This window comes from Schistocerca nitens, chromosome 9 (assembly GCF_023898315.1).
Source record: "Schistocerca nitens isolate TAMUIC-IGC-003100 chromosome 9, iqSchNite1.1, whole genome shotgun sequence".
In the NCBI taxonomy this organism is placed as follows: Eukaryota; Metazoa; Arthropoda; class Insecta; order Orthoptera; family Acrididae; genus Schistocerca; species Schistocerca nitens.
In genome coordinates this window covers 45,056,673-45,075,917 of record NC_064622.1, presented here as the reverse complement: position 1 = coordinate 45,075,917, position 19,245 = coordinate 45,056,673, and positions in this window count along the sequence as shown.

Sequence of the window (19,245 nt, the reverse complement as noted above, 5' to 3'; positions counted from 1 at the left end):
ATCTTGATAACCTGCCATTGTAGCAGCAGTAACCAATCTAACAACAGCGGCAGACATTGTCTTAGGCGTTGCCGACCGCAGCGTCATATTCTGCCTGTTTACATATCTCTGTATTTGAATACGCGTGCTTATACCAGTTTCTTTCGCGCTTCAGTGTATTTTATGTCGTTATTTTGAAATAGTAGTAGGACATAATTTTACTTTGACTGTGTGAAGGAGTCTTACTACTTTCCGAGCTTTCGTCACGTATAGCTTCACCACGCAATTTTGACACTACAGCTGCTAGGTCGCTGTCGTTGCCAGGTATGAATAAAGACGAAAATCGACATGAAGGGCTTCGGGCAAATCCGATATTTGATGAAACCGAAAGACGGACGCATCGGACACCTTTTATTGTGCCACTTACACGCAGTTACCATTTTAGCCAAAGTGGTTATCGCCAAGTGTTAACGTGAATCGTTTTCCTTTCAATTCTTGCTCTCAGCGGGACAGGCAGGCTGCTAGCTTGTTGAAGTACAGAACATATAAAAATAAATCAATACACAAAGATGGAGCTCTAAAATCGGCAGTATATTTACAATACGCAGCCGATATTTTTATAGGCCCCTACGTCGATATTTTCTCCGTCGATAAATCGTAACCTTTTTCCGATGTGTCGAGGACCGACAATGATATTCTTTAAAATATCGATATTTCGGAATCTCTATATTTTTAAAAATACCAACATTCCTACTTTGAAGTGACGTAGTGAACACATGGCAAGATTTCTAGGGTCATTGCAAGGGTTCTGATGTCAGCAAACTAGCATTTCGCGCCTACACAGGCTGTCCTGACTTGGAAATTGCTCGATAGTGCCGCATGGCAGCGTAAGTAGCTTACAAAAAAATGTATTGTCATACGAAATTTTTGTACTTGCAAACCAAACACAGCATATTTCTCCATTACTTGATCCAGCAAGTCTTCCATTGATGCAGCAAGATACGATGTAAATGACGTCCTGTGTACATGAAAGCAGTTAAATAGTTTTTACCTACTGTGTTACTGTTACACTTTGATGTGCATTTTATTGTCTTTTAACTTTTATCTGTGTCACTGTTATATCTCGATGCACATTTTATTGTCATTTAACTTTTATCTAACGACGACTTATATTTCTTCTTTCTTAAATGTCCTTGCGCCATTTTGCAGAGAAAGCATCTAGTATATTCACTCGTCGATGTCAACCGTCTTCGGTTAATGCTTACGCTATCTGTCGGTGTAGTTTACTTCTTTGACTGGTTCATATGCTACAGCCAGTTTAACACTTGTATTCTCTGAATTGACAACTGTACTACCACAGACAGTCTTTGTTGTTGTTGTTGTTGTTGTCGTCTTCAGTCCAGAGACTGGTTTGATGCAGCTTTCCATGCTACTCTATCCTGTCCAAGCTTCTTCATCTCCCAGTACCTACTGCAACCTACATCCTTCTGAATCTGTTTAGTGTATTCATCTCTTGGTCTCCCTCTACGATTTTTACCCTCCACGCTGCCTTCCAATACTAAATTGGTGATCTCTTGATGCCTCAGAATATTCCCTACCAACCGATCCCTTCTTCTCCTTAAGATGTGCACAAATTTCTCTTCCCTCCAATTCTATTCAATACCTCCTCATTAGTAATGTGATCTACCCATCCAATCTTCGGCATTATTCTGTAGCACCATATTTCGAAAGCTTGTATTCTCTTCTTGTCTAAACTATTTATCGTCCACATTTCACTTCCGTACATGGCTACACTCCATACAAATACTTTCAGAAACGACTTCCTAACACTTAATCGTACACTCGATGTTAACAAATTTCTCTTCTTCAGAAACGCTTTCCTTGCCATTGCCAGTCTACATTTTATATCCTCTCTACTTCGACCATCATCAGTTATTTTGCTCCCCAAATAGCAAAACTCTTTTACTACTTTACGCGTCTCATTTCCTAATGTAATTCCCGCAACATCACCCAGTTTGATTCGACTACATTCCATTATCCTCGTTTTGCTTTTGTTGATGTTCATCTTATATCCTCCTTTCAAGACACTGTCCATTCCGTTCAGCTGTTCTTCCACGTCCTTTGCTGTCTCTGACAGAATTACGTCATCGGCAAACCTCAAAGTTTTTATTTCTTCTCCATGGATTTTAATTCCTACTCCGAATCTTTCTTTTGTTTCCTTTACTGCTTGCTCAATATACAGTCTTTACCAAATGAGAATTACACTTCTATAAGCTGTCCGTGTGCTCAGACTATTGAGCCAAAAACTAGAGCTACATCTAAGTAATGAAATTATTTGTGCATAAAGTGTTTGTCATGATCATTCATTACGCGGATATGTGTTACTTACTTTTAATAATTTCTCTTCATTGTCTCACAGCTGAAGTATGACAACGATTTTTTGAAACGTGTAACATTTAATAAAGAACAGTGCGATCAAGACTTTTCCATAATTGTACTTTGTGTCTTTGCATTTTCTGGTATACTGTAGTTGTAGCCTAAAAATGTTGCTCATTTTTCTATTAAGCACTGTAAAGTGAACTTGAATTGATGTGAGTCTTGCATACTTATTTGTTGCTTACATGTGATAAAGTACGTAAGTGAGTCAAAACTTTACGCACCTATACAATTCGTTTAACATAAGCAGCACACCCTGCTGTAGCGGGGAAAAGAAGGGACCAGTGAAAAAGGCGCCTGTCGGAGCACAAAAATGACAGTATGGTTCTCTTTAAAACTTTCTAAAAGTGACAGAAAAGTGAGAATCAGCTACGTCAATCCTCATAGCGCTTTCCACAACGAAATTTTTGGCATGCAAACATATTCGCGCTTTTTTGTGCTGAAAGATAGTAGCAAAGAGGCAGTATGGTAGGAGAGAGAGGAGATAGTACCAGTGGCAGAGAAAAAGAGAGGAGACAGTGATGGGAGAGAGATGGGCAGAGAAAGAGAGATGGATTGAGACAACAGCGGAGGAAGCCAAAGAGAGATGAGATCGTGATGGTCGATGACAGACGGTGTCAGTAAAAGAGATAGAAGCCGTGGGAGCAAAATAGAGAAAAGAACAATACAGATGAGTGGAAGAAATACATAGTCTATGGGTCAGAGGAGCTAGACCATCCCAGACTGGCGGACTCTAATACGTAGGTATAGGGGAGGGCGCATTTTGGACAGAAATTTTAAACACGCGAAGAGGGGAAAAAATAAGTTGGACCACACACAATTTTTGAGTTGCTGAGGGATGGTGGAGACAGGAGCAGTGGAAGAAACAAGGATACACTGCAAGTGAGAGGGGAGACAGTGCTAGTGAAATATACTGTCAGTCAACGCGAGAAAAAGGATACAGTGGGAGATAAAGACATACAGAGACAGAGACAGAAAGTTTAGCTACAAAGAGAGCCTGAGTAAAACGATTTAGGATGTTTGTGTTGAAAGGGCGCGAATATGTTCGCATGCCAAAAGTTTTGGTGAGGAAGACGGAATGCGGATTGAGGCGACCGGTTCAACTACATTTACATCCACATGGATACTCTGCAAATCACATTTAAGTGTCTGACAGAGTTTTCATCGAACCACATTCACAATTCTCTCTTATTCCAATCTCGTGTAGCGCGCGGAAAGACCGAACACCTGTATCTTTCCGTACGAGCTCTGATTTTCCTTATTTTATCACGGTGATCATTTCTACCTATGTAGGTCGGCGTCAAAAAAATATTTTCGCATTGGGAGGAAAAAGTTGGTGATTGTAATTTCGTGAGAAGATTGCTCCGCAACAAAAAACGCCTTTGTTTTAATGACGTACATCACAAATCCTGTATCATTTCAGTGACACTCTCTCCCCTATTTCGCAATAATACAAAACATGTTGCGCTTCTCTGAAATTTTTCTATGTACTCCATCAGTCCTATCTGGCAAGGATCCCACACCGTATAGCAGCATTCCAAAAGAGGACGGACAAGCGTAGTATAGGCAGTCTCCTTAGTAGATCTGTTATATTTTCTAAGTGTCCTGCCTAAAAAACGCAGTCTTTGGTTAACCTTCCACACAACATTTTCTATGTATTCCTTCCAATTTAAGTTGTTCGTGATGCTAATTCCTAGGTATTTAGTTGAATTTACGGCCTTTATCGTGTAACCGAATTTAACGGATTCCTTTTTGCACCCATCGGAATGACCTCACACTTTTCGTTATTTAGTGTGATCTGCCAATTTTCGCACCATACGGATATCTTTTCTAAATCGTTTTCTGTGAAAATATTTTAAAGACGAACATATTCACCTTTTTCGTGCTCCGACAGGGGCATTTTTCCGCTCGTATTTAATGATTTACCAGATATGACCAGCAGCAACTGGAATCACTCAACAGAGGAAAGTCCACTGGACCTGACGGGATACCAATTCGATTCTAACAGCCGTGTACCGCAAGTCTCTAGAGGAACGGAGGGTTCCAAATGATTGGAAAAGAGCACAGGTAGTCCCAGTCTTCAAGAAGGGTCGTCGAGCAGATGCGCAAAACTATAGACCTATATCTCTGACGTCGATCTGTTGTAGAATTTTAGAACATGTTTTTTGCTCGAGTATCATGTGGTTTTTGGAAACCCAGAATCTACGATGTAGGAATCAACATGGATTCCGGAAACAGCGATCGTGTGAGACCCAACTCGCGTTATTTGTTCATGAGACCCAGAAAATATTAGATACAGGCTCCTAGGTAGATGCTATTTTTCTTGACTTCCGGAAGGCGTTCGATACAGTTCCGCACTGTCGCCTGATAAACAAAGTAAGAGCCTACGGAATATCAGACCAGCTGTGTGGCTGGATTGAAGAGTTTTTAGCAAACAAAACACAGCATGTTGTTATCAATGGAGAGACGTCTACAGACGTTAAAGTAACCTCTGGCGTGCCACAGGGGAGTGTTATGGGACCATTGCTTTTCACAATATATATAAATGACCTAGTAGATAGTGTCGGAAGTTCCATGCGGCTTTTCGCGGATGATGCTGTAGTATACAGAGAAGTTGCAGCATTAGAAAATTGTAGCGAAATGCAGGAAGATCTGCAGCGGATAGGCACTTGGTGCAGGGAGTGGCAACTGTCCCTTAACATAGACAAATGTAATGTATTGCGAATACATAGAAAGAAGAATCCTTTATTGTATGATTATATGATAGCGGAACAAACACTGGTAGCAGTTACTTCTGTAAAATATCTGGGAGTATGCGTGCGGAACGATTTGAAGTGGAATGATCATATAAAATTAATTGTTGGTAAGGCGGGTACCAGGTTGAGATTCATTGGGAGAGTGCTTAGAAAATGTAGTCCATCAACAAAGGAGGTGGCTTACAAAACACTCGTGCGACCTATACTTGAGTATTGCTCATCAGTGTGGGATCCGTACCAGATCGGGTTGACGGAGGAGATAGAGAAGATTCAAAGAAGAGCGGCGCGTTTCATCACAGGGTTATTTGGTAAGCGTGATAGCGTTACGGAGATGTTTAGCAACCTCAAGTGGCAGACTCTGCAAGAGAGGCGCTCTGCATCGCGGTGTAGCTTGCTGTCCAGGTTTCGAGAGGGTGCGTTTCTGGATGAGGTATCGAATATATTGCTTCCCCCTACTTATACCTCCCGAGGAGATCACGAATGTAAAATTAGAGAGATTAGAGCGCGCACGGAGGCTTTCAGACAGTCGTTCTTCCCGCGAACCATACGCGACTGGAACAGGAAAGGGAGGTAATGACAGTGGCACGTAAAGTGCCCTCCGCCACACACCGTTGGGTGGCTTGCGGAGTATAAATGTAGATGTAGATGTAGATGTAGAACTATGACTGTTCGCTGACGATGCAGTTGTGTAGATACAGCAAGGAATTGCAGGAAGACTTTGTCAAAGTTTCCACTCGGTGAAATGTATGAAAGCTCTCCTCAAAAGTGGATAAACTGTAAAATAATACCGCTAACAAAGGGAACTTCCTTGTCCCCAACCTAACCCAGTTATCCAATCGGGGACCTTCTATCTAACGCTGGAACCGAACCACGTGCCGTTCCTGGCTAATGTTCACATCAGTAGGGCTTGAGGGCTAGGTTGAACAAAAACTGAAACATTTCATGTTCGGAACCGTATTCGATACCACGACCTTGAGGTCTGCAGGCACGCTCTTTACCACTAGACCACGAGGCGCTGATTTATTAGAAGATGACGCTGTGATCATTATGCAGTCAAATGAACACGAGATAAATGGGAAAAAATTAAGTAAATGATTTATTATTTCAAATGTAATCGCCAGAACTGTTAAATATATTTATTAGTTCTCCAACTTTGCTTCCGCCGATTTTTCTCGAAGTTCGAGGCTTTAGTGTGAAAAATTACGATTCAAAGTGTTGGGCATTGCTGGCCAATTCTTTCTCCCATCTTTGAGGCAGCATACGAATTCCACGGCGGAAGAACTGGGCGTCTTTTGAGGAGATCCAAGAATCGATCCAGTTTTGCATTTGTTCGTATGATCGGAAGTGATTGTCAGTCACGCCGTGTGCCACTGATCGAAAAAAGGTGCTAGTCAAAGGGAGCAATGTCTGGAGACCAGGGCGGGTATGGTAGGATTTCCCACTAACGTTTCCAAATATGTTTCGACGGATTTTACGACATGTGCTCGAGCAAGCTGCAAAATCACCCATTCACGTCTATCGCTCTATTGTAGCCGTTTGTCTTTCATTGCTCGACTCAAACGCATCAGCTGCTTCGGATAAGGATCTTACAAAACGACTTTTTTGTAAAAATAATATCAATATTTATATATGTGTTTGGAGAGAGATTGATTTTTGATTTAGATTTTTACTTTAAGTCGAAACTGTTACCTGAATTTTGGTTGCTGCCTCCTTGAATGATTTAGCTTCTGCACTAGTTGGTGACGTATTACAGTTTGGAGGAAGTTATTGTCCTTTAAGGTTTAAAATGCGACTCTGTTAGTTACTTGGCCGTATTGCGGATAGCTTTGAGCCCAAGTTTTCGTATCTTTTCATACCTAAGGGACCACTGTTGTAAGTAAATAAGATCAAACAGCAATCTGCTTTTCGTGAGAAAAGGAGATTGCTTGGCACACAAACTACATCAAAATTGGTGAGTGGAGTTCAGCACCATACTATCGTACAAGAACATAATCCAATTACTGTAATTAATAAATTATGAGAGGTTGTTACTTATTGAATGAAAACTAAAGAGAATTCATTTCTTTTCGAGTATTTTAGTGAACTTTGTACATTTACAATTCTGTCGATTGATAGACGGCAACGACAATGAAGTTCACCTCCTTTTCCAAAAACAAGATATCTCTATTCTTCACTTCCAGAAAATTTGTATACGTAAATGTTTGGCAACTTTTACACATACTATACTCGGATTTATCACTAAACTATCAATTTTCATTAAATGTAACAATACGTTCAGAGCGATGGCCTAGCAACACGTCCTCTTTCCACAAGATACAGATTAACAGTCTTTTTTTTTAATAAAATCAATTGTCCTTTTTTTTTAGTCCATACTCAAAGGTTCTCTAATACTATCGCCGCGGGGCATTAGCCGCGCGGTCTGGGGCGCTGCAATCACGGACTGTGCGGCTGGTCCCGGCGGAGGTTCGAGTCCTCCCTCGAGCATGGATGTGTGTGTTTGTCCTTAGAATAATTTAGGTAAAGTAGTGTGTAAGCTTAGGGACTGATGACCTTGAAAGGGTACAGTACCGCCCGACACTGAAAATAGGTACAACATACGTCATTATTTTTGTCAGAACAACACATTTTTTTGTAAAATAACTCAATTTCAATTAATACAGCGAAGCCGGATACCAGTGTAGGAAAGAATGACAATTTATTTATTTAATTGATCACATGTGCACTCCCACAAAATAAATCCCTACATCCAGTTCGGTGAGATCTGTGAAATGAATGAATGTATGGTCGTCTGCTAACTGCAGATAGTGAATGTGAATATATGATCATCTTTGAGACGATCCTTTGGCCACCTTTGGTGGGACCAAAGAGATGAAATTTACCTGAGCTTTGAGCGCCTGAAATGTGGCTGACCAATACGGTAGCAAGGTGCTCCCCCACTTTGGCAGAGGTGCGAGATGACCTAAAGAACGGCCATGTTTCAGCACTCTGCCGCTGGATCTTGTGCTGTTAAGACCTGTCTTAGTTGTACTCCGTAAAGACAAAAGAGTGGAGACATGGTATGCATGTGGAATATTTAAGAGTAGTTTGAAATAATAATTTCTCTATTTCAGGAACTTTTGTGGGGAGAATTAAATGTCAGGCAGGTAATATTAATGGGATTGTAGTAATCTTCGGAAGTGACCAACGGTCACAATGAAACCACGTGTAGCAATAAGTTGAAATACTTCTGTGTGCTTAAGTTAAGCTGAATTACTAGCGTGTGTACTATAAGTTGAAATATTTAAGAAATAGCGTGTGCAGGACTTGAAATTAGAGGCGAGTACTTCCACGTGGTGAGTACTGTGTGAGTCTCAATCCGTGTATGAGACAAAGGATAAAGAGAAGTACTCGTCCATGGTATCAGTTGAGGACTCGTGTGTGTGATGAATATGTTCTTAATATTACTTTGCGAGATATGTTTCCGTGTGACGCTTGATTCAAACTATAACACTCTGAGAGAGAAACAAGGTGAGTCAGCCGTCTATCCAGCAACGCCACTTGGCTTGCATTGCACAGGAAGACGTGCATATATCTCCAGAGTTCATAGTAGGAAAGTAGAATTACGAAGTGGGGCAGTGTCGTGTGAAACTGGGATAAATATTAATTGAAGTGGGAAAGCTGAAAGTGATAATGTTGTGACTATTCCCTGTGTAGTATTTCATGTTGTAGTGTGGTGTATGTCATGTAATTTAAGTATGTGTGGTTTGCATGGGAGAGTAGCAAGGTAGTTTCAGAGGTAGTGGGTTATGCGTGTTCCTTTTGTACTGCTCGGTCTGGAGGAAAGTTTCGTGATGATGATTGTGAGAGTCGAAGTGTGAGAAATAATAACAGATCCACCATCCTATCCAGAAAGTGCACTGTAGCGTTAAATAATTACGAGACCATAAGATAGAGATTCACCAATGTAAAGCCATGCCCACTGGGCGGAATTTCTCATGTGTTATTGTTGTAGGTTATAGAATTTGTGTGTTTAGGTTATAGAATTTATCGGAATAAATAAGATAGTGAAAAGAAAAAGATTGGTGGCCTTTTCCTTCGAATTGTATGTTGTCATGATATCCAGAATTTATAATGTGTGCGCCACTTATATTCAGTGCGATGGCCACGTGTTGATAAAAGCCGTTAAATAAAAAAAAAAAGGAAAATGTGGTATTGCCAGTGCGTAGTGAACAGTCAGAGTTCTGTAAATTACTGATAGTCAGATCTGCGTTTCCGTTGCGTATTATAATTTGTAACTTAATTGTGAGTACGAGAGTTCATGTGACTCGATAAATAAGAATGAATCCACTCGCTTGGCAGACCACTCATCTTGCAGGCCTGACTGCTTGATGCCACAGTATGAGCAAGGCATGTGGGTGCCTCTCAACCTTAGCAGTTAAGTCCCATAAGATTTCGCAAACATTTGAACATTTTTTCCTAATAATATCGTTGCGGGGATTGCGCGCTAAAGAGTTTCTTGCTGTCCAGCTGCACTTCACTTCACTTCAAGTACTTTTTGAATCACATTTACATTTACGGTATTTACATGCATTACTGAACTTCTCAGAATAAAATCAGGCACAAATTAATTAAAGAAAGAAAGCAGTGAGGCGCACATAACATTACAATCTGTCGTGATTGTTTCCGTCGGTTTCAGTAGATTCGAAAAGCTTCTTTCTTCCACCGCCATGTCGTTCTTCGACGTCCAAATCACCGTTCTTGAGCGCTGACATCAATCCCTGCACATTCTTTCACTAACACGAGTCTCACCATAAGTCAAAGTATTTTTTTGAGCCTCAGTTGCAGATTTATTCACGTTACAGCAGAAAGTTAAAACTTCGCGCAAATGACGAGAGAATAACTTTATGATGCAATCCCAAATCGACTAATACTTCGATGGCATTATGTTTATAAATGCCTAAGGTTATTGCACGACGTTTATGACCTGTCAGATGCATCACTACATGCCGCTACTGCCATCTACTGCAGAACAGCGGAAGCAGAATTGTGGGCCTAATATCTCACTGTGACACAAGACAGTCGGTGCCTTCATGGGAAAATACTTGTAATTCTCTGCTGAACCTTGATTGTACACAGGAGCGCACCTCTTCCTACGAAGCAAATCGACGGCCGCGAAAATCTTTCTACTGGGTTCCAAAAACGTGGCTGTCGCATCTACATACACACTCCGCAATCCACCATACGGTGCGTGGCGGAGGGTACCTCGTACCACAACTAGCATCTTCTCTCCCTGTTCCACTCACAAACAGAACGAGGGAATAATGACTGCCTATACTGCTACGGTCGCAGGTTCGAATCCTGGCGCGGGCATCGATGTGTGTGATTTCCTTAGGTTAGTTAGGTTTAAGTAGTTCTAAGTTCTAGCGGACTGATGACCTCAGAAGTTAAGTCCCATAGTGCTCAGAGCCATTTGAACCATTTTATCTTTGTGGTCGTACCGCGAAATATAAGTTGGCGGCAGTAAAATTGTACTGCCGTCAGCCTCAAATGCTGGTTCTCTAAATTTCCTCAGTAGCGATTCACGAAAAGAACGCCTCCGTTACTCTAGAGACTCCCACCCGAGTTCCTGAAGCATTTCCGTAACACTCGCGTGGTGATCAAACCTACCAGTAACAAATCTAGCAGTCCGCCTCTGAATTGCTTCTATGTCCTCCCTCAACCCGACCTTATAGGGATCCAAAACGCTCGAGCAGTACTCAAGAATAGGTCGTATTAGTGTTTTATAAGCGGTCTCCTTTACAGATGAACCACATCTTCCCAAAATTCTACCAATGAACCGAAGATGACTATCCGCCTTCCCCACAACTGACATTACATGCTTGTCCCACTTCACATCGCTCTGCAATGTTACGCCCAAATATTTAATCGACGTGACTGTGTCAAGCGCTACACTACTAATGGAGTATTCAAACATTACGGGATTCCTTTTCCTATTCATCTGCATTAATTTACATTTATCTATATTTGGAGTTAGCTGACATTCTTTACACCAATCACAAATCCTGTCCAAGTCATCTTGTATCCTCCTAGAGTCACTCAACGACGACACCTTCCCGTACACCACAGCATCATCAGCAAACAGCCGCACATTGCTATCCACCCTATCCAAAAGATCATTTATGTAGATAGAAAACAACTGCGGACCTACCACACTTTCCTGGGGCACTCCAGATGATACCCTCATCTCCGCAACTTCTCTGTCTCAAGAAAATTCATTATATTCGAACTGAGAATATGTTCGAGAATCCTGCAACAAACCGATGTTAAGGATATTGGTCTGTAATTTTGAGTATCCGTCCTTCTGCCCTTCTTATATGCAGGCGTCGCCTGCGCTTTTTTTCAGTCGCTCGGGACTTTACGTTGGGCAAGAGATTCGCGATAAATGCAAGCCGAGTAAGGAGCCAATGCATGGGGAGAGACTGAGGATATGTAAGCACGTCCAAGCGAAACTTCTACATCGTAGTCGAAACAACATTCGCAGCGTGTAAGCAGGCATTATTCTGCAACATAATGCTGTCGCCAGTCAACATTTCTGGACGTCTGGACTTGATGGCGCGCTTCAGTTTTTGCGAAGCGTACACGTACCGCTGTGCGTCCATTGTGGCGCCGTGTTCCAGTAAGTCAATGACCTGCAGCTTGACGGACGGCGTCACTGTTGCAGGATAACGCCCGTCCACACAGCGCCGAGGTTGTTTCGATTACACACGTTTCGCTGGGAAGTTCTTACAATATTCTCCGTTAGTACCGATTTCTTCCCGTGCGATTTACATATTTTTTGGAACCCTGAGGGAAGACATTCGTGGCCGTCGATTTGCTTCGCAGGAAGAGGTGCACGCCTGGGCACAATCATAGAAGATCTGCAGCTGATAGGCACTTGATGCAGGAAGTGGCAACTGACCCTTAACATAGACAAATGTAATGTATTGCGAATACATAGAAAGAAGGATCCTTTATTGTATGATTATATGACAGCGGAACAGACACTGGTAGCAGTTACTTCTGTAAAATATCTGGGAGTATGCGTACGGAACGATTTGAAGTGGAATGATCCTATAAAATTAATTGTTGGTAAGGCGGGTGCCACGTGTGGATGGATATGTGTGTGTGTGTGTGCGAGTGTATACATGTCCTTTTTTCCCCCTAAGGTAAGTCTTTCCGCTCCCGGGATTGGAATGACTCCTTACCCTCTCCCTTAAAACCCACATCCTTTCGTCTTTCCCTCTCCTTCCCTCTTTCCTGATGAGGCAACAGTTTGTTGCGAAAGCTTGAATTTTGTGTGTATATTTGTGTTTGTTTGTGTGTCTATCGACCTGCCAGCGCTTTTGTTTGGTAAGTCTCATCATCTTTCTTTATATATATATATATATATATATATATATATATATATATATATATATATATATATATATATATATATATATATAAGAGAGATAGAGACCATAACACTTTTGTTTGTAACTAAACTAATTATATTATTGCAACTGTTGCTGCCAGTTCCTTTAGTTAATAATCAAACACAGCACTCTAGTGCAAAGTAAATTAAGAGATTACAATTAGTAAACGCCAAATGGATCGCTGCAGTGCGAAGTAAGAAACCCTTTGCAGTTTAATGGCTGAACTTACCACAGAGGGTGTTTTACTTTAAAAACAATAAAATAATAAAATGGCTTGATGGAGTTCTATGTTCTTGGGTTTGAGCCATCTTCAAAGATATCTTTGGTGATAAATCGGCGACCACAGATGCGGACAAAGTGTCAGAGAACAGCTTTATACAATGTGCTTCAGATGTAATAGTAAATATTTCATGAGGTGACAATAAGGAGTAATCTGAACAAAACATTAGTTCAATTTTTACTGGTTATAGAGATACAGCTGTTAGTATGTAACCCAAACAATTACTGACAGATGGTTTTAAGATAAACGATTAAGCTCAAAGTTGATTTTCATAAATTCCATCTCTGACTTGAGTGCACTTCCCAATTGTCTTGACGTCACCACATGCAGCTCTCCTGAGGTCGTCTTGGCTTTCTTTTACAAGGGCAGCACTATTCATATTCCGAACGAGCAAGTAGTCTTTTGTATTTACTTTTTCCTTGTAGACTTCATCTTTCAGCCATTCGCATAGGCAAGAAACGTGACCATCTCTGCTGATCCATCTTACAGAGAATGTTACGTATAGGTAAAGGATCATCTAACGTGTAGAATGTGCAGCGGCGCCGCCGTTCTGGAAGAACAAAGAACATACCCTTTGCTTGTAACCAAGGGAATATTTTCTAATAACGCTGGAAGCTTGTTTTGAAAATGTCTACATAACAGAGTCCTTTAAGATACTGCTTAAACGATACAGTAGAACTGGCCAACACATCACAATACAGTTGAAAAATTCAATTATGTAAACTCAAGCACAACTTTAAAACTTGAGCTTCAAAACAACAGTGGCAGCCGATGCAAAGACCTATATAACTGGTGTACCAGCATCCGAAATGAAAACTTTTCTCGAATAAAAATTGGACACGCGTTTTATTCGAATGAGTCTATACTGTCACGTCCTAAATTATTTATATTCGTCCGGGAAAACCTACCTCTCAGTCCAGAATTAAGATTTATGACCTGACAAACTGTTTTGCATCTTGGAAGCAACTCACATGTCCATTTTTGTGATCACATTTGGCGGTAGATTTCTCTAACAGAAATCAATGAGGGCGCTTTCGCTCTAGATATTTATGTTCATTTTTCAAGCCAGAAAGCATTTGCACGATGCCGTGAATGTCAGACTTGCTTTACGATCATTATAACGTTATAACGTACGTGTATAATTTTCCTCATTCCCCTGGCGGAGAAAATCTGAAAAAAAGCGCATACTGTTCTCTTCGCACCCTGTAGGCGCTTTATGCACTGTTGAAACTCCACGCGCTACTGTGTTTTACTACCGCTCGTAAATCCTTAATGTGTTAAATCCATAAACAGCAGAGATTAGAAATATTAATATTTTATGGACGTTACGGACATTATAGATACACGAGGCACCACGAACGCTGGATTACTATAAATTGAGTAAACTGCAGACAGTTGCGCTTTCTACCATTTTTTACATACATGGTAATTAACAAAATATAAATATGCATTAAAAGGCAAATTAAAAAGGGCACATGTGCAATTGGAGGCAGCTGCTGTGTTGGAGACAACTCCCCTGTTATCACAGCAACCGGGAACGGCTAGGCGTGACGCACCATTCATGTAATTCGTTAAAAACGTAGGTTTTAAGTTTTTATAATTCGTGATGTTCACATTTTTTTTAATAATTATACATGTGGTATCATTTTTATGAAAGTATAGTAACTTAATGAAAGTACTTATTGAGGCCACTCCAGCATTTATGAAATAACAGTTTGTTGCATAATGGACGTATTTCAGTAGGAATGTGGTTAGCTAGAGCAATGGCGGACATGTTACGGAGTACTGAGCATCTGTAAACGTGCTGCATTATGAAGATTATATATGTGACGAGGATGCCCATACCATTACCCGAGGTGAATCAATGCAATTAAACATATCTGGACTTGCTCATTGACAAAGCTGGAGATGCTGGCAGCATTTTCCTGTGTGTCAATAGTTACAGGTTACGCCCACTCACTTTTGTAGATGGATGACCAGTAACGCCATGAACATTACAGTCACAGTGTACTCTGAATTACAGTGGAGAATGTAGTGCTTTAAATGAGTTTTAAGTGTCTTAGCCCGTATGGAGTATTTTATCCAGAATTTAATTATGTTCTTCGGTCCGGAGTATATTTCAGCGAATATTCACGCAAGTAACTTATCAAACTCCATTGACACAGACTCAGAATTTCAAAGAAAACAGTAATGCTGCGCAATAGCCAGCAACTTGTATATCCCAATTATGACACACTTCCATATCCAATTCGCATTATTCCAGTACACTGTACTTATGCAGATGATAATTGTAGAATGACTGCGAGAATATGAATCGAGGATGGTAGAATGTATGTAGATACTATAACGCCGAAAACGAATCGCCAACGACTTTCGCACTCTGCCTTATGTTTCCGACCAAAACAGTGCGAATGGTGTGTGTGTACTGTAGCATTACTATTGCAATACATACGTAAAATTGTGTGAACATGGTTAATCGTGTTACCTGCGGATGCACAAACAGAAGTGGAATGTCTGCTGTTGCCGTCTACAGGTAAAAGTTTTAGCTAAAATAACCTTTTTTTTAAAAAAAAAAAGAGATATGAACTATTTGTTACGACGTTTTCACTCACTGACTTTCATGTCACAATATGTGGGTTCACGACAATGCAAGGGAAGGCTTACTGATCAAGGCTTTATTGGGAAATACAGCACATCAGTAAGATACAGCACTACATGTTGAGAGCATTTCCACGGGGCTCAGTTTGATCGAACTGCAAGATCATGTGTATTCATCAGAGCCTTGCATTTTTCACCGTTTCTCTCATACGCACAGGATGTAAGTTGCACCAAATTCGTAATAAATTATAATAATGTTTCAATGCGTAATACCTATTTCTTTGACAGAATTTTCTGTTAAACTTATTTTTCTTTGCTTTAGGTAGATTGTCACAGCTGCTGCCTATGCATTGTATATTATAATTAAATGTTTATGTTTGAGATGATCCAGTCAGTGATTGTTGTGATGAGGGCAACAAGATATTCATTTGAAATTTTTAACATATTGATCCTTGTTTGTGAATATATGGATATTATGCTCTGTGCTAATTGTTACATTGGAAGTTTTTTCTTTATTTTGGGAACCGTTGCTCCAGAAAGTAATAATAATTTACGTGCATCAGAAACTTTGACATTGACTGCAATGCACCGTCTCAAGACAATTTCGTACACTGTGTGTGAAGTAAACGTGCGAAACAGGGAGGAAATCAAGCTTCTTCAGCAGTGAAAATGTCACCTCAAACAATGGAACAGTAATTTGAATCACATGATAACGGCCTAGCAGAAGAAGTACTCCGTAGCTGAAGAGTGTGTTTAGTGTGAATGAAGAACTGTCACGTCAGTTTACCAAGACAACATGTTCTGTCTTTCTTAAAAAATGTGGCTCAGTTTTAAGGACTTTTGCATCAACGCTTAAATTTTATTCTGCCAGAGAATATGACTATGTTAAGGTTATATTTGATGCTTGCTTGCCACATCCCAGAACGATAAGTGGTTGCAAAGTGGGACACCTGGTTTCACAAGTGATGTAATTGTATGTCTACAGAATTCCATTGATTTAAAAATTAGCGATATACTGAGTAAGTGGTTAAACAAGACTTTATTTCTGAACCTGAATGCTTGCATGAGATATCATTAGTCACTTGATAATCACTTGGTATTGCAGTGTAATATGCCTCATACAGTGAGAATGTTGAAATTATTTTTCTCGCAGAAAATTGAATGCAAATGCAGTAATCTGACTGCCTTTGAAGGACACTGAGTATATTTTTTGTGAAGTACAATAATTAATAATTTGCAAGTTTGTTTTGTTTGTGAAAATCAGATAAAGATTTCATTTCATAAAGCACTAGAGTAATGTTTTGCGGCATGTGAAATGATCATTTAAGTTAATAATCCATTTGTTGTTGTTATTCCTTTTTACAGAGGTCAAAACCCAATGTGTGTGCACTACAGATTGTATTGGTAAATTAAATGGCTCTGAGCACTATGGGACTTAACTTCTTAGGTCATCAGTGCCCTAGAACTTAGAACTACTTAAACCGAACTAACCTAAGGACATCACACACATCCATGGCCGAGGCAGGATTCGAACCTACGACCGTAGCTGGTAAATTAATATTGTGACTGAAATAGACAGGGTGTTTCAGACATAAGTACAGAATTTTTGTGGTATGGTAGGTTGGATACTGACAATCACTTAAAGTATACGAACATTGGGTCGCTGACGCATATTTACGACGTTACGTGACCGAAGTCATCGGTCCGCCTGGCGGTGCGACAACCGGCGGTACATGCTCGTAAGTTTGAATGAATGCCTAACGTCATTTGTTTTCATCGGTGTCTGGAACCGCGCGACCGCTACGGTCGCAGGTTAGAATCCTGCCTCGGGCATGGATGTGTGTGATGTCCTTAGGTTAGTTAGGTTTAAGTAGTTCTAGGGGACTGATGACCTCAGAAGTTAAGTCCCATAGTGCTCAGATCCATTTGAACCATTTTGTTAATGTTTGGGCTGGAATTATTCACAAGCAAGTAGTGGGACTTCCTGGTCATCTCGAAGATGTGTCGCTTCATACCTGAAGACGAATGTTTTTCCAGCATGATGTGACACCCGCCATCGAGTGAGAAGATTCTTGGACATACAGTACCCTGGACGCTGGATTGGACATAACGGACCTGTTCACTAGCCTGCAAGATCCCGAGATATCAAATCACGTGATTTTTATCTTTGGAGCCACAAAAGACTCTTGTGTATCAAACTCCTGTACACAGTAGAAGAACTCGTAGCTCGAATTGCTGTAGCTGCAGGAGACGTCCGAGATCAAGCCAATGAACCATTACCCAATGTCCTCCGTTCCCTGTTTCTGTGGCTTGGATTACGCCCTCAAGTCAATGGAGCACACTTCGATTGTTTACCATAGCAATCACAACGTACACTGATGTTTCCTCCAGCGAATGCGCTTTGGCATTGTCTAGCGCGCTAACTATGAGCCAGAGAACTCATATTTCTATAGTTGAAAAGCTTGCCTAGATCCAACGTATCATCCCAAAAAAAATTTCTGCTTGTTTCTGAAACTCCCGGCATATTAGCGATTGTGCAAAACTGTCAAATGAAACAGATAGTGCGTAAAATGAACCAAACATTCTTAGAATAGCGAAAGATGTGTGGCAGTGACTAAGTTAGCCTCTAATTAACATAAAGTGTAAGTTTTTGATTTCAATGATAATGTTTAATTTACCTAAGCTCAATCAACACTTTTCATACAGTACTGTCGTGTTCCTCTGGCTAAAAGGCGTCATTTCAGTGATTACGTTCTGGACATGGTACATTTTGGTAGCGAAATGATCGGATGGATCTTGCGCCGTTTGTACACTCCTGGAAATTGAAATAAGAACACCGTGAATTCATTGTCCCGGGAAGGGGAAACTTTATTGACACATTCCTGGGGTCAGATACATCACATGATCACACTGACAGAACCACAGGCACATAGACACAGGCAACAGAGCATGCACAATGTCGGCACTAGTACAGTGTATATCCACCTTTCGCAGCAATGCAGGCTGCTATTCTCCCATGGAGACGATCGTAGAGATGCTGGATGTAGTCCTGTGGAACGGCTTGCCATGCCATTTCCACCTGGCGCCTCAGTTGGACCAGCGTTCGTGCTGGACGTGCAGACCGCGTGAGACGACGCTTCATCCAGTCCCAAACATGCTCAATGGGGGACAGATCCGGAGATCTTGCTGGCCAGGGTAGTTGACTTACACCTTCTAGAGCACGTTGGGTGGCACGGGATACATGCGGACGTGCATTGTCCTGTTGGAACAGCAAGTTCCCTTGCCGGTCTAGGAATGGTAGAACGATGGGTTCGATGACGGTTTGGATGTACCGTGCACTATTCAGTGTCCCCTCGACGATCACCAGTGGTGTACGGCCAGTGTAGGAGATCGCTCCCCACACCATGATGCCGGGTGTTGGCCCTGTGTGCCTCGGTCGTATGCAGTCCTGATTGTGGCGCTCACCTGCACGGCGCCAAACACGCATACGACCATCATTGGCACCAAGGCAGAAGCGACTCTCATCGCTGAAGACGACACGTCTCCATTCGTCCCTCCATTCACGCCTGTCGCGACACCACTGGAGGCGGGCTGCACGATGTTGGGGCGTGAGCGGAAGACGGCCTAACGGTGTGCGGGACCGTAGCCCAGCTTCATGGAGACGGTTGCGAATGGTCCTCGCCGATACCCCAGGAGCAACAGTGTCCCTAATTTGCTGGGAAGTGGCGGTGCGGTCCCCTACGGCACTGCGTAGGATCCTACG